This window comes from Pelodiscus sinensis, chromosome 1 (assembly GCF_049634645.1).
Source record: "Pelodiscus sinensis isolate JC-2024 chromosome 1, ASM4963464v1, whole genome shotgun sequence".
NCBI lineage: Eukaryota > Metazoa > Chordata > Testudines > Trionychidae > Pelodiscus > Pelodiscus sinensis.
The window spans coordinates 118903959-118918794 of record NC_134711.1 but is presented as its reverse complement, the minus strand read 5'-3'; the positions used below and the strand labels follow the sequence as shown (position 1 = coordinate 118918794).

The 14836-nt window shown below is 42.5% G+C and overlaps 1 protein-coding gene across 2 annotated transcripts in view; it reads left to right on the top strand.

Moving 5' to 3' along the window:
- Window positions 1–14836, top strand: part of LMNTD1 (lamin tail domain containing 1) — a 276783-nt gene that overhangs the window by 122669 nt on the left and 139278 nt on the right. The gene's annotated exons all lie outside the window — the stretch shown is intronic.

Below are 14836 nucleotides of genomic sequence, written 5' to 3'. Positions count from 1 at the left end.
GCTAGGGATGTCAGGGAGGCTGGGGGAAACACGAGAGTGAGGAGTGAGGGGGTGATAAGGGGCTCAGGGTTTCTCTCCTCACCCCAAGTTGGCGGGGCTTTCTCTATATCCCAGCTCCCCTGGCTGGAAGGGTTCTTCTTTCTCCGTCCAGCTCCCCCACCCAGCAGGACCTTGTCTCTTCCCCAGTCCCTCTTACCTGACAAAGGCCTTTCCTTTCCTTAGCTCCCTGTGCTGTCCTGGGCCTCCCCCGCCCCACAGTTAGCAGGGGGTTTTCCCTTCCCCTCTCCAGTGCTGCCACCAAGACAGCAGGCAAGATGATGAGTCCCAGCCCTGCTGGCTACTCTCTTGGTGGTGCAGCTGCCCCCAGTGTTCACTCTGCAATATACCCTCTCCCCTGTGCTTGCTGCCCCCAGTGGGTAGTGTGAGTATCACGTCCCTCCTCTTTGCCCCCTTCCTTTCCATGTTATAGAAAACAGTCCCATTCCAGTACTTCCTGTTTTCCTGGCACAACTAAACCCTGACCTTGTTTCAAGTTAGGTGAAGAGGAAGCTGCATACCAAATTTGGTAGCCCTATCTCTTATCGTTTAGGAGAGTTCTTGAACAAACAGACTCGCAGACGGAAAGACACACTCTAAAATATATGTATAGGTTTGGGTGGTATCTCTTACTGAGATCCAACAGGGTGGGTGAGGAGTCCAAGTCTCTTTGTGTAGCTAAAGAACAAACTCAACATTTGGCTTCATTACGATACATGTAATGTTTCTATATTTTTAATTTAAAGTCTAGCTAATCTAACAATAGGTTGTCGTGTATCCAAATAAACCTGATCCAGAGCTCATTGAAGTCAACTGAAAGAATTTCATTGTCTTCAATGGGCTTTGAATCAGGCCTCTAATACTGAATTTCCAGTTTCCTGGCGAGAACTGGCTAAAGACTGCTTAATTTTTCAATGACTGTTTTATATGTCCTTGCTTTGGTCTTACTGATATTCCTTTTGTGTTCACTCACCAGCGGTCAAGATTTGCTGATTCTAGTGAGTACATCTGTTACATTTCAAACTTGCTGAAAGAAATATTGACAGAAACTGAATTTTATATGTGCTCATGAATTCTCTTCATTCCCTGCACACGCCAGTTGGGGAAACTGAATCCATACTCTGGAACTTGTGACCAATGCCAACATAAGCAACACCACTCCAATTCTGAATAGCAAACTGTTCACAATCAGTCCATACAGTAAAATTAGTTTAAAACAAATTGGCCAAATAAACTTGAATCAGTTAATGTAAAGAATTTTTGATTGTGGCTAGTCTGTGCACTGGAAAAGAGACTAAATTCATTGGATAAATTATTTGTTAGTTATTCTGTCAGCTCCATGACAATAGTCATTAAGCTGTTAATTCCCTGTTCTTTATTATTGTTAGAACACATTCAGTGTTTTTCCATTGATTTTTACCCTCCTTTGCAATGAGAGGCAATTATTGGAATATTTTTTATACTACAATTCAGTTTTCCTTTCAGTGGTGGGACAAATTTTCTGAGGCTGCTGTATCCCTTTTCTTCCCCAGGACAATAGATTTCATAGTTTCACATGCTACCTTGCCTAGCTGTCTTTCCAGTCTGTTGTAATACCTCCAAGTTTGAAAACCTTGCAAAAATCCTATTAAAAACTAACCATAAAGGACAAGAAACTATAAAAAGATGACTTGGATGAAACCAAGAGTGACTAACCACTTAGCACGCATTGGTTGCATGTATCGCTTGATCATAGCCATCCATCAGGCAAGCCTATTGCGCTGCCAGAACAAAACATTTTTTAATTTTTTTTTCAATTGGATTGCCGTTTTTAGTTGCAAGAAGAAATATTTCCTTAAAACTTTGGAGCTAAAAAGGGGGCATTGATAAGAAACTTTGCTGTATAGAGCAAATATAAATGAACTAGCTAAGTTCTTCTGCCACCCAGAAGCTTGGTGGAATTAATCAGACGCCCATATTGTATTATAGCTTTTCCATAAAGTATGCTTGCTGATTAATAGTGATAGAAATGTAGCCGTGTTAGTCTGGGGTAGTTGAAGCAAAATGCAGGACAATGTAGCACTTTAAAGACTAACAAGATGGTTTATTAGATGATGAGCTTTCGTGGGCCAGACCCACTTCCTCAGATCAAATAGTGGAAGAAAGTAGTCACAACCATATATACCAAAGGATACAATTAAAAAAATGAACAAATATGAAAAGGACAAATCACATTGCAGAACAGAAGGGGGATGCGGGGGGGGGGGGGGAGAGGGAGGAAGGAAGGTAAGTGTCTGTGAATTGCTGATATTAAAGGTAGGGAGAGTGGGATGTTTGTGAGTTAATGGTATTACAGGTGATAATTGGGGAAACTGTCTTGGTAATGGGTGAGAAAGTTCAAAGACTGTCGATTCTAGATGTGATTGACATTTGTTAGTAATTTTTCTGTGGACAGGCCCTTTGTTTACATCATGCTGCTTCCCTACTCAGTTTTAGTTACTAATTAGTTAATGATGATTTAATAGAGTTTTCTACATATGTTAATGCTTTGTACACTGCCAAACACGTCATGAAATGAAGGGACTATGAATAAATATCAAAGCCCAGTATACTCATGAAAATATTAGTGACTTTAGTTGGCACAACACTTTAAAGCACCATGAAATTTTTAATGTCAAAGGCCATGTCTACACCACAGATAAGATCGAAGCAGCTGCAGTCGATCTTCCGGGGTTCGAATTAGTGGGTCTAGTGAAGAGATGCTAATTCAAACTGAGAGAGTGCGCCCATCAATGGTGGTAGTCCTGCTTCTATGAAAAGTAAGGAAAGTTGAAGGGAGAGTCGAGGCTGAAATTGCGTATCTTAATTCGAACTTATCCCCTAGTGTGGACTGTGATAAGTGGGCAGATAGAACTTTGATTTCTAAAATCTGTTCAAAAGACTCCTAAACTGTAATAGTTTATGCTGCTTACTTTATCTACCTGGAAAGGATGAAGGAGTCAACTATATACCATTCCTGGGAAATAAGGTTAATAACCTGGTTCTTGGCTCTCTGAGCAATTTCCTCCTGCTTAGCCCAAAATATCCTATTCCAGAAGAGCTAGATCTAAGATATATTTAAATAAATGCTATTTTTGCAATAGCAATCTGTACTCAAGTTCAGTACTTATTGCACTAGTTAAGCAGATTCATTTATATTAGATAACTTTTTAGAGGCACTTCTGTAAAAATCAATTCTATGTACATTGTTAATTATACCTAAATGTTTTAATGCCTGACCTAAAGGTCATACAAGTCAATGGAAGGCTCATTACAATTTGATTGTAATGGGCTTTGGATTGGCCTTAATCCAACTCCCAATAAATTGAATGGAAGCTGTGATTCAGGTCCTTTAAGAGTATTTTGGGTATTGGAATGTATAATAGGATATATCACGTAAAGGTGCAAATACATTCAACTATCAAACTGCTATTCAATATTGCTTCAGAGGTGGTTACCTTTCAATGGTGAGCAAGTAATCTTTGCTGATCTATGTTCATACATAGATATAGACAGAAGATGGACTTATAATAAATGTAAAATGCTTTGGGAATCTTTGGGGAAAAGTCACTGTATAAATGTGTGTTTATTAATAACAAACGGTTATAAGTGCAAAGTCAAGTCTACTACAACTAAACTAGACTGTAAGCTCTTTGGGGTACTGATAGTCTTTTATTCTTTGTTTGTATCGCACCTGGCAGCGATGAGCCCTACATTTCACCAGAGTATGTAGGTGTTGCTGCAATACTATGTTCTATTATTTATTATATTATACATATTGCAATAGCTGTACTGGAGATAGTTGTTGCGGCAATACCATAAGTATTATTTATAAGGAGCTTTAGTCAAGGACTAAGACCCTAGTGTGCTAGACACTGTACAAACATGGGACAAAAACATGGGTCCCTGCTCCAAAAGCTTACAATCCAAACAAATAAACAAGTAATAGTTTGGAATGATTTAATAAGATAAAGAAAATCATTGTTTGGTGAGAGAACAAAGGAAAATCATTGTTTGGTGAGAGAACAAAGGAATAGTCATTTAAAAATCCTCCCCGTCCATAAGCCCCACTCAGGTAGGGACACAGTCATCAAGCCCACTGATCGAAGGTGCTTTAATTTACCCCGGTCCTCAATGAATACTGAGGCTCACCTCTTCAGCTCAACCGCTTCAGAACAATTACCTTGGGAGAGGGGGCGGAGGAAAGACAATCATGACCCGGCATATTCTCTCTCCCCTCATGTCAGCTTGCATTATAAATGGATAGCACAAAAATGCTCCAGTGCATTCTGTATTATTAAAACAAAAACAGATCGGAAAAACAAATACTCCCACAGCTTTCCAGTGCATGTAGGGTAGGTAAATTATAGATAATTATTCAAGTGCTAAGTGTGAACACTGATAACATCATGTCTAGCTGATTAAACACAACTCTGTGGAAGTTAACTTTTAGAAACCGAAAAGTGGCAAATGAAAATGTGAGTTCCTTAAGGTTGACATTTCTCTGTGTGTCACATTTCTCTGACAGTGTGCCTCCCATAGTTCATTGCAGGCTTTGTGAGCAGTGTACTGTTTGCGATGAAGAGGGTAAAGAAGAAAATGTATACAATACACACTGACTTCTGTGCCTGGCATGATAAAACAATCTACAGTCCAACAGCCTATTTTTCATTTTTTTATTTAATAATCAAATAAAGGAAACTTTTCTTGGCTAGCACATAGTTGAATTAGGGTGGTGTAGGCATATACTGCTGGGTCATTTTTGGCTATCCCATAGAGTTGCTGTTATACAGAACAGGAATGGTTCTCTATAAACAGTAGGATTATATATCAGGTTTGCTCTTAACTGTACAAATATGCCCATTTTTTCATGCAGAATTTTTGATTTTGTAATTGCAGCTGGAATGACTAGCCTGTTAATGAATGGGAGGCCTTTGAATACAAGATACTTGGGTGGCTGCAGAGCCATCATCACAGCTCCTATGTCACCTGCTTCCCAGACCAGTGATGATGTATGTCTAGTGGAAATGGGAACATTGTTTCTCTGTGCCTCAGAGGTCCCTGGCTACCACAACAGGGGCTTAGAGCTGTGTCCTGGTTCACACAAGGAGCTTAGTCTAGGGCTCAAACTATTCCTTCCCTGGATTGTGTGCATTGTAGGGGCAGGTTAGGGTATTTTCTTTTTCTGTAATTAGAAAACCTCAGCAATGCTAATGTAAGTGCTTCAAATAGCTACCCCACCGCTTACTCTCAGATGAACACAAGTAGGATATGACCACAGAAAGGCTACATCTAGATTACATCCCTCTGTCAACAGAGGGATGTAAATGAGGCACTTCGAAAGTGCAAATGAAGTGGGAATTTAAATATCGAAAAGATATTCGAAAGAGCGCTATGATGCGATTATGCAAATGAAGCATGGAATATTTAAAACCCCTGCTTCATTTGCACTTTCGAAGTGCCTCGTTTACATCCCTCTGTCGACAGAGGGATGTAATCTAGACATAGCCACACTTAACCAAATATAGCCACGTCCCTTCAATGCCTTCTCAAGTATGATGTCACTTCTCCTTTGATCCCTTTATCCTATCCACTCCTTTGCTGCATTCTTCTTTCTCTCCTCCTTTCTTCCCCTGCGGTTCATTGTTTTTTCCTTGTCCCTCCAATCTGTTTCTCTTTCCCTTTCTCGCTCTCACTGACCAGGATGCCTTCTCTTCTCGTTTGAGAGCTCAATTACTGAGAGTGCCAGGAGGCTACACCTTCCTTTCCTTGGTCCAGATGTCACCTCCCCTTTCCTATCAGTTCGATGGCCGCTGCTGTTGAGGGTCTTTATATTCAGAACAGTCCTCACCCAAGCGTGCAATCTGCAGCTGCACAGGGCACCCCAAAATGTGGGACACACCGCTGGGTCTTAATGTCCATCCAACCACCTCTCCTTATCCCTGTTCTGTGGCTCTGCATCCTTGGGAGAGGATCTAATTAACTTAGGGTGGGCCTAGACAGCACCCTTATCTCACCCTTGTGTAGCTTGTTTCAAATGTATTTTGAAATAACACGCTATTTCGAAATAGCCCTTCACCCTCGTGGAATGAGGGGTACAGGGATGCCGGACTAGTGCACCCATTATTTCTAAACCTATTTTGAAATAACTGGCGTGTGTAAAAGACATGGAATAGCTATTTCGGGTTACCTCAAAATAGCTCCGCTATCTAGACATACCCTTAGTTTACAATATGCTTTTAAAATATTTCGTTAGTGTGTTGCTGAAGAGTATAAATTCACATCTTTAACAAATTGTCATCTTCTCTTTGCCGGTCTGCCATTGGGCATAGGGGGACCGGAGCACCAGTTTAAGAGTAATGTGTAGGGCTCCATAAATCCTAAGGCTGCCCCTGTGCGTACTGATGGTATTTGACTCCTCGTTCTTCTTCCTGCATGTTCATTCTGTTGTTTTTGTTGCCCTGGGCTGCTAACACCTACAGAGTGCTTTGGAATTTCAGCTGCAGACAGCCTGCTATCCAGAAGCTTGCAGCAGCCACTGCAGCATCAGTCACAGCCCAGGAGACCTATTCACAGTCAGTAATACATTTAAGATTTCCCCACCCAACATCCATAGGTTTGCAGAGTCCAAAGGCCAGCTCTGAGTGGGTATGGTGGGCACTGAGAGTAATCTATGAATTTCAGGAAGAATCATTCTGATAAACATAAAACCCCAGCAAGCATCTTACATGTACAGGCAGTCCCCGACTTAAGCTGCTCCGGTGCCAGAGCAAAGCCTCAGAAGCGCGGGAACCGCTGCTGCTGCCCCTTGAGACCCAGTGCCTGTGGTCTGCTGGGGACGGTCCCCAGCAGACCACAGGCACCCGGACTGAAGCCGCAGCCGCGGGGGGGTCCCGCGCCTCTGAGGCTTTGCCAAAGCAAAGCCTCAGAGGCGCGGGGAACCGCCGCTGCTGCCGCTTTGACTGAAGCGGCAGCAGCGGCGGTTCCCCGCGCCTCTGAGGCTTTGCTCTGGCAAAGCCTGAGGCGCGGGACCCCCCCGCGGCTGCGGCTTCAGTCAGGGTGCCTGTGGTCTGCTGGGGACCGTCCCCAGCAGACCACAGGCACCCAGACTGAAGCCGCAGCCGTGGCGGGGTCCCTCGCCTCTGAGGCTTTGCCAGAGCAAAGCCTCAGAGGCGCGGCACCCCGCTGCCGCTGCGGCTCTGCTCCCTGTGTCCCTGGTCTGCTGGGGGGGGGGGCGCAGCTAGTGTGCTCCCCCCTCCAGCAGACCAGGCTTTTGTTTTGGACTCTGGGGCAGAGCAGCTGGGGCGCTGCCGATTGGTCCTGCAGTGCCCGTGGGCACTACTGGACCAACCCGGCAGCACCCCAGCTGCTCTGCCCCAGGTCCTGATTCAGCCGCTGCTGGTCAGTTTCAGCAGCGGCTGAATCAGGACGTCTGGGGCAGAGCAGATGGGGTGCTGCTGGGTTGGTCCAGTAGCACCCTAGCTGCTCTGCCCCAGGCGTCCCCAAGTCAGCTTCTGCTGAAACTGACCAGCGCTGACTACAGGAAGCCCCAGGCAGAGTTGCTCTGCCCCGGGCTTCCTGGAATCAGCTGCTGATCAGTTTCAGCAGCAGCTGACTTGGGGACGCCTGGGGTTCTTAAGTTGATTCTGTATGTAAGTCAGAACTGGCGGTCAGTTTCAGCAGTGTCTGAATCTGGACGCCAGTTCCGACTTACATACAGATTCAACTTAAGAACAAACCTACAGTCCCTATCTTGTACGTAACCCGGGGACTGCCTGTACAGTACAATTGCTGCCAAAAAAAAAAAAAAGTCTAGAAACTTGCTTTTTAAGGGATAAAAATAAAACTGCAATAATGTCTGTATGGCTGCCAGTTTGATGCTGCTTGTATTTCAATAGAGGCTAGAAGCCCCCGTGAGGATCATAGCCCCCTTGTGCTAGGTATTATACAAATACATAAGAGGCAATCCAGTCCTTAACACTTTACATTGCTGAGAGACAAAGAACGGGAGACTGGAATTACTAGTATCTTCATTCTGTAGATGGGAAACTAAGGCCCAGAGACAAAGTGACTGGGCAAAGGTCTCACAGTAAGTCTGTGGCAGAGCTGGGAATGGAACTTTGTTCTCTTGAGTCCCATTCCAATGCCTTTACCAGCCCCGTTGCCCCTGCTGAATCTGTGAACAGACAACTTGAGTCTCCAGCCCTCTGAATCCACTAGGACAAGTGGTTTTGCTGCCATCAAGTTCACTAGAAACATATAGAAGACTAACAAGAACAGAAAGTGCCGTTGGTGGAGGACATTTTGAAAAAAATAATTTTTGAAGTGTTTTTCTAAACTCAATTTCATGCTTCAGTCTGATTATATATGAATCAAAGAAGCACTGTGTTATCTGGGGGAGGGCAAAGGAACTTGATTTCCAGACAACCCAGGCTGAATCATTTCTATAAACTTTGGAATATCTTGTTTCTCTCATAATAAAATCAGAAGCCTCCAGTCGAGCATTCAGCGCACAGATCTTTCAGGTCACTGCCTAACGCATGTTCTTTCTGTTTCTTTCTTTTTAAAATGTATGGGTTATTTGGAGCTCAGAACATTGAGATTCAGACAGCACAGGCTAGCGATGCATCCCCTGTGCCTGTCCTCATTTCATTCTTCACTGGCATGATCCATGTTTGGTTCAGCAGTGGGCTTCCCCTGAGTAGAGTCTGCTTCTTAAGTGATGTATACAAATGGGGTCTAGGATGTGGATACCTAATCCTACTTTCATCTGACAGCCTCATAAGAGTACGAGCTCAGCTGCCATTAACCCATTCTGCCCCTTACTTGAAGGTGGTACTTTTGACTGACTTTTGACTGTGTATCATGAACAAGAATTTAGAAGTCAGAAAGGCCATTTTGAGGAAAGCTGTATAATTGTGAGGTGCAGTAACTGAGTGGCAGAAGCGCCCATCAACTAGCCTGAAAGTTGTGGATCTGAGTCTTGCTCAGTCTCATAGGAAAGGCTGTCTCAACCTGGAAACATGCAACAGAATGAATATGCAGGAACAAAAACAGGGCGCCAAATACCATCCGTATACACAGGGGCAGCCTTAGGATTTATGGGGCCTACGTGTTAGTATTAAACTGGTGCCCCAGCCACAAAGTGAGTACTTCATCCATTAGGTTAGGGAAGTCACAGGCTGTTAATTGTGCTGCCAGCTACATCATGCCTTTGTGTTCTTCTAAGGGTGGAAACAGACGTGCTTAAGCCACATCAGCCTGGTGAGCCATCTGTGGCTCAGGGAAGAATTTTCTTTTTGTGTGTGTGTAATTATGTAGTTGAAGGCCACAGTTTCAAAAAATGAGTACTTAACATAGACTCCGAAATCCATTCTGAACACCTAATATGTCTGATTTTCAAAATGATGAGCACCCGGAGAGTCCAATTGCCTTCACTGTACACTTGCTGGATCCCTAACATATTGTAGAACTGACTACAAGACTATATTGTATCTCATATTCTCCAGGAGGCAGAGTCAAGATTTTGGAGGTGGCCTTAACTTTGGCATTTCCTTAAATTTGCATAATTAACTATGTAATTTTGAGGGTTTTTATTCGTTTCAGTTTTCCATATTAATGCATATATTTCCTGTATAATATTCATAAAATTATTGAAAAAATAATTATTTTTAAAAACAAGGAATTTTAGTCAAAGATAGTGTAGCATTGGAAAGTAATTACCAAATAACTAATATGTCTGGGTTTGCAATTGGACATTTGAGTTCTTGTTTTAGCAATTTATGGCAGTTTTGAAAAAGAAGGTAGAGTTTGGAAAGATTACCTTTTCTTAGAAAATTAGGCTAATTTTGATTTGCCCAGATTGTTTTCCATTGCAGGCCCATGCTGACATGCTGTCTAATGTCTACACTGAAACACTATTTCAAAATATCCACTACTATTCCGAAATAACTTAGTTCGCATCTGCACAGCAGGCAGTTATTTTGAAATAGTGTCAAAATACTGTCAAGCTGGAGGACTACTTACTCCAACTCCTGTAAACTTCATTGTACGAGGAGTAAGGGAAGTCGAAAGAGGAGTCAGCTATTTTGAAATGAGTGCTGTGTGAACGGTCCCTATTTCAAAATAAGCTATTTTGAAATAAGATATGCAATTGACGTAGCTCAATTTGCGTAGCTTATTTTGAGTTAAGCCCTGCTGGGTAGACGTACCCTAATAGAGCAACCAATAATTTCCTTTTTAAATGGTTTGCCCTGGGATAATGCTGTAGGTAAATTTCTTTGCAGCTGTGAGTTTCACAAACATGGCTATTTCATGGATAATTGGCTTAAGAGGGGTTATCCTCTAAAGCAGAGAAGTTGTAATTACTGCAGCTTTTTCCAGATAAAGCTTCATTCAAGAAGCTACTTGCTTTTACTTTATAAACTTTTTTCTCAGAACCTAATTCAGCCATCTGATCAGGAATTTAGGTTGAGTTGTTTTTGTTTAAAACTAGAGCTATTATAGTACCTCTCATATTTAGAAGCTTCTGCTTGGAATATGCTAGCAATTTAAAATCCACTCCTTTCCCATTGATTCTTATCTTGGGTTTTGAGGATTCTTGAAAGAAAAAAGTTAGCCTGCAGGTCGCTTTTGTTTTTGATAGGTGATAAAGAGGTTATCATTTCTTTCCTATGTATTGGATGTTGGCATCTCCTCTTACCAGATGGCCATAGGTCTGAGAACATCCTTTTATGGTGATAATAATAAGCTGCATCTTAATGTTTTATGTTTGTGGTAACTTTCAGATTCAGGCAGTAGTGTTTAACCAGCATAAGATACCATTCTTTAATAATTTATTTACTCCCTTTCCCTCACCCTTTCTTTTACCCCGTCACAGCTGCTAGACTCCCTCCCTTTCCACTGACATTGTGGAGATCTTGGTGACTGGTTTCCTCTCATGCAATAGCAGGATCCAGTGGTATCTGTTAGATGTGTACACAAAGTTGCTGCTGTGGAATTGGAAGAAAGGTTAGCTGTCAGCAGCTAGTGAATCCAGGAAGTTCTGGAAGCCAAGATAGAGGAACTGGGACTTGCAAAGGTGTGTGTGTGTGTGTGTGTGTGTGTGTGTGTGTGTGCGCGCGCGCGCGCGCGTCGGGCTCCACACTCCTAGAAGGAGTGGAGCCTTGGGCAGAAGGGGAAGTGCCTAGGACAGCCAACCTTTCATGCCACCTAGAGCAAGCGCATCTCTGCCCCCCAGGCCTCAGAGCTGCACAGTGTGTGTGGCGTGGCACTCGGGGGAGATTTGATGGGCTCTGGTGTAGGGATAACATATCAATGTATTGAAAATGATTCCCCCAAATGGAAGTGACTCCCCATAATTTGTTCCCCACAACTTAAAGTATTTAGATGTATTATTAATTCTTATTATTATTATTTTTTGTTAAGATTGTTAAATGTTTAGATTTATTATTATTATTGCCCCTTTAGAATATAATGTATTAGGTCATGTAACTTAGAATTGTTAAGAATATAATCCTATGTAGCCAGAAACAGTCCCGTCCCCCCCCCCCCCCCCCCGTGTCCCAGGGCATGCTCAAGCTTGTGCAAGGGGCTGCTTGAAATTGACATTGCAGAGATACATTGTAACAATGCATTGTCAAGCCACTAACTCTGCTATGGGAGCCAAGCCCTGTAATTGACTAAGGGCATTGTTACATAATTGACGCCTGTTCTCTTTAAAACATTGTAACTTTACTCAGCACTCAGAGAATGTTTTAAGCAATACCACCCAGAAACTTTTGTAACTACAACTTTTATTATTATACAAAATACTGTATGAATGTATGAGAGAGTGCTTGGACGATGAATGAATGGTTCTGAGAGGTGCCAGCCTGAGAATACAGCAACAAAGGGCTGAAGAAGGCGTCAGGTGCCAGTGCAACCAAAAGGTGTCAAGTGGAGAAAACCAAGTACTGGAGGTCCACCCGATGAGATCACTGACGAGCACCTGGCAGCCACCCTGGAGACATCAGTATGATACAGCAATTTCTATAGACTGGCATGGGAATAAATTCCTATAAGAACTGGACTAAAAAACTATGGAATCGGAGTCCAAGGTTCTGCTGCCAGCCTACCAGGAGCTTCAGATGCACATCTGATCAGGACTTTGCTCCCCACTACCATCACTTGTGTACAGAATACCTGGCCAGTATTCTGTCACAAGCAACTTCCAGGCTGGTAACTATAACAGATACACAGAACCTGAATGAATGGATGAATTAATGTTTATATGTATATGGGTTAAATGTTGTTTGCTTCTATCTTTTCTTTATTTTTTTTATTATTATCTTTACAATAAATGTGGCTTTTTGCCTTATCCCCCTCATAAGATCCTGCTTGCTTTTATTGGTACAACACTGGGCTCTGGGTTCCATTGAATCACTGGGCTCTGGGGCAACTGCCCCCTTTGCCTTCCCCATTGGTGAGCCTGCCACCAAGGCATAGTGTGGTTAAATGGACAAGGACACTGACTTGGGTCCTATTCCCAGCTTTGCCATGATCTTGCTATGTGCCCTTGGGGCAGTTACTTGGGTCCTTCTTAGTCTGTCATGTCCATTTAGATCATAAGCTCTTTGGGTTATGGACTATGTGTTTGTAGAGTTCCTAACAGAGCTGGTCGGAAAAACTAGATGGAGCCATTTTCTGTTAACAAATCCATTTAATCAAACTTCATTTGAGACACACTGGGGGAAAGTTTAAACAATGCTGTTGCAACATCCTGTTTCAACATTTTCAAAAGGAAATGTTTATATTTTTTTTATTGTGAAGTGCCTTTTTTTTTGGCTACTTTCCAATTGATTGAAATGTTTCAGTCTCAGGGTATTTTCTGGAATTTTCCTTCATGGAAAAGTTTGCGCTACTGTAACACAAATATCAATAAAACTGTTGGAGCCAAACATTTTTACTGTGCTTGTAGTGAAGGATGTTAAGAAGTGGGTAATTGACCCATCATGTAGTCAATACAATTTGTATTGAGTATGTGATTAGTCGATAAGGGGCCTGCTGCTGCTTTGCAGTTTAAATGTAGTGGGAGTTGGGTGTGCAGGCAGCCCGGCTCCTACTATATTTAAACTGCAGAGCCATAGTGGGGGTAGGTCCAGGACCTGGCATGAGCCAGGACTCAGAAGTCCCAGACTGCTGCACCTCTGCTTTTTAAATGTAGTAAGAGCTGCTTGGCTCTTTTTACATTTAAAAGGCAGAGCCTCCACTGAGGACCTGGCATGAGCCAGGACTCAGCAGTCCTGACTCGCACTTGGTCCTGAACCACTGCGCTTCTGCCTCCCCTGTTCTCTCCCCCCTGAGACAGTGCTGGGGGGAAATGGCTTTTCAGCTGGCTCCCCCCAGCACCGGTTCCTTCTCCCTCCCCCCCTTGCTGCCTCTAATAAAGAGACAGCAAGGGTTGGAGAAGCAAGTAGCTAAGTAGTGACTCAACTACCTGATAAACCTAAGCTAGTTGCTTGCATCCCTACTTGTTGAAGTGTCTATATGGGATTTACTGGGTAACAAGCTGGTGTGCTGTAGATTCATAGTATAGCTTGGTGTGTAATAACTTGCTATGTAGACAAGCTTTTACAAGAACCAATTTTAAACTCGCTTCAAGTTAAAAGGTGTTGGAGGCTCAAATGTTGGGTCAATCCATGTTTAACAGGGACCCACTCAAAACCAGTGCATGTTTAAACTGCCATGCTAGGCTGGTTAAGCCATGTTAGCGATTCCTGAACCAAGGAACAGTTTTAGTACTGATACAGAAAGGGCTCTAGAATATATTGTCCCTTGCTTGTACTAGGCTTTGTGTGAGTCAGTCACATACTGGATAGCTTTTATGACTGTTTTTTGGAGACGGACTTCATCATGACTGAGGTGATTTAAAAAATTCAATGGAAATGGGAATAAAAAAGAAAAGGAGAAAATACCTTGAGGGCTTTTGCTATTTTCCAGTCTCTAGGCAACTCAGGACTGAAGGCAAAGCTAAATTAAATTTGCTAGTAACAGACTGATATATATTACCTAACAGCTATTTTTCACACACATGCATCCAACATACTTCACATCCAGTGGCTTTATTTGAATCCTGGCAATTCATTGAGAATAAAGCAATTATTCAGTTTATCTTCATTTATCTCACAAATACCAAATATGCAATTAGTCTCACAGCATTCAGTACTCCAGACATACTCACCAATATAGACTCTTTTCATGCTAACTATGACTTCTGAAAATGTGTCCTATTCAGTATCTGACCTGCTATATAAAGAAAGAATTAAACAATTAAATGAGTGCATGGTATGCTTTTAAGTGTGTGTGTGTGTGTGTGTGTGTGTGTGTGTGTGTGTGTGTGTGTGTGTGTGTGTGTGTGTGTGTGTGTGAGAGAGAGAGAGAGAATAATGAGTTTTGGTGAACAGTATAATGTTGAAGGAATTAAAGGTAAATATTACTGTAATTGGATGTATGTATTTTATAATGATCCAAATTGTAATTTATGAGCAATTTATGAACATAGGCCTAGACTCTAACTTGGTCTATGAGCTCACATAGAGCTAAGAACTTCCTTTACATATCTGGTGGATCTGTGGATCCAAGCCAGTGTTGTATGATCTTCTAATTTACTCTACATAATGGGTGGTTAGTACTATAGGCGATGGCTTTATTCCCTTGCCCACCCCCACAAAGTGCCAACAAGCACAGCTGGGCTCATGTTGGGAATGTTACAATTTACTTTTGGTATAAGGCCACTCTTTCT